Raw genomic sequence first — 954 nt, 5'->3', positions numbered from 1 at the left:
TGGGGATGAGGATGGGCACAAGCAGGGCTTGGGATGTGAGGGTGAAGGTGGTGTGGGGATGAAGATAAGCATGAGGATGAGGTGCCAGGATGGGATGGGATGCAGAAATGAGGCAGGGGATGGGGATAAGGCTGGGGATGGGGTCTGGGGGCCTTTGGGTGGAAGCACTTGTCCAGCTGAACAGTGGGAGCTGTGCTGGAACACCAGCAGGAGCCTTGGGAAAAGGAGTTTTTCCAGTGATACAGCTGAGACACCACAGCTGGCACACCCAGCTCTCCTGGCATCTGTGGCTGAAATCAAACTGAGCTCTGCAGCTCAGTTCTTGTCCTGGTGCTTCAAGACAAATTCGGTATTACTGTACATCCCAGGTGACAGATGGATTTTTCTTTTTAATTAGGAGCTAGTGCAGAAGATGAACTGGGATACAAAGCAGATTCCCATCTTCTTTCCTTCTGGGGGTGCTGGGCACAGGAACAAGACAGGAGGCTCTAACCTGACATCGTGCCTGTGCCTTGTGGTTGTTCATGTTCGTGGAGTTGTTCAGCCTGGAGAAGAGGCAGCTCAGGGGAGACCTCACTGAGGCCTTTCAGAACTTAAAAGGGGCTTATTAAAAAGCATGAAATAACTTTTTACGTGCTCAGTTAGTGACAGGACAGGAGGGAATGGTCTGAAATTAAAAGAGGAATGACTTAGGTTATATATTTGGAAGGAATTCTTCCTTGTGAGGGTGGTGAGGCCCTTGTGCAGATTGCCCAAAAAAGCTGTGGCTGCCCCTGGATCCCTGGCAGTGTCCAAGGTCATGTTGGACAGGGCTTGGAGCAGCCTGGGATTGTGGAAGGTGTCCCTGCCATGGCAGGGGGTGGCACTGGATGGTCTTTAACAATCTTCCCGAACCCAAACCATCCTCCGATATCATTCTGTGTTTCGCATTGCAGGTGTTGTGACAGGAACACA

This window comes from Parus major, chromosome 2 (assembly GCF_001522545.3).
Source record: "Parus major isolate Abel chromosome 2, Parus_major1.1, whole genome shotgun sequence".
NCBI classification, from domain to species: domain Eukaryota; kingdom Metazoa; phylum Chordata; class Aves; order Passeriformes; family Paridae; genus Parus; species Parus major.
Note: the sequence above shows the minus strand (reverse complement) of the source record.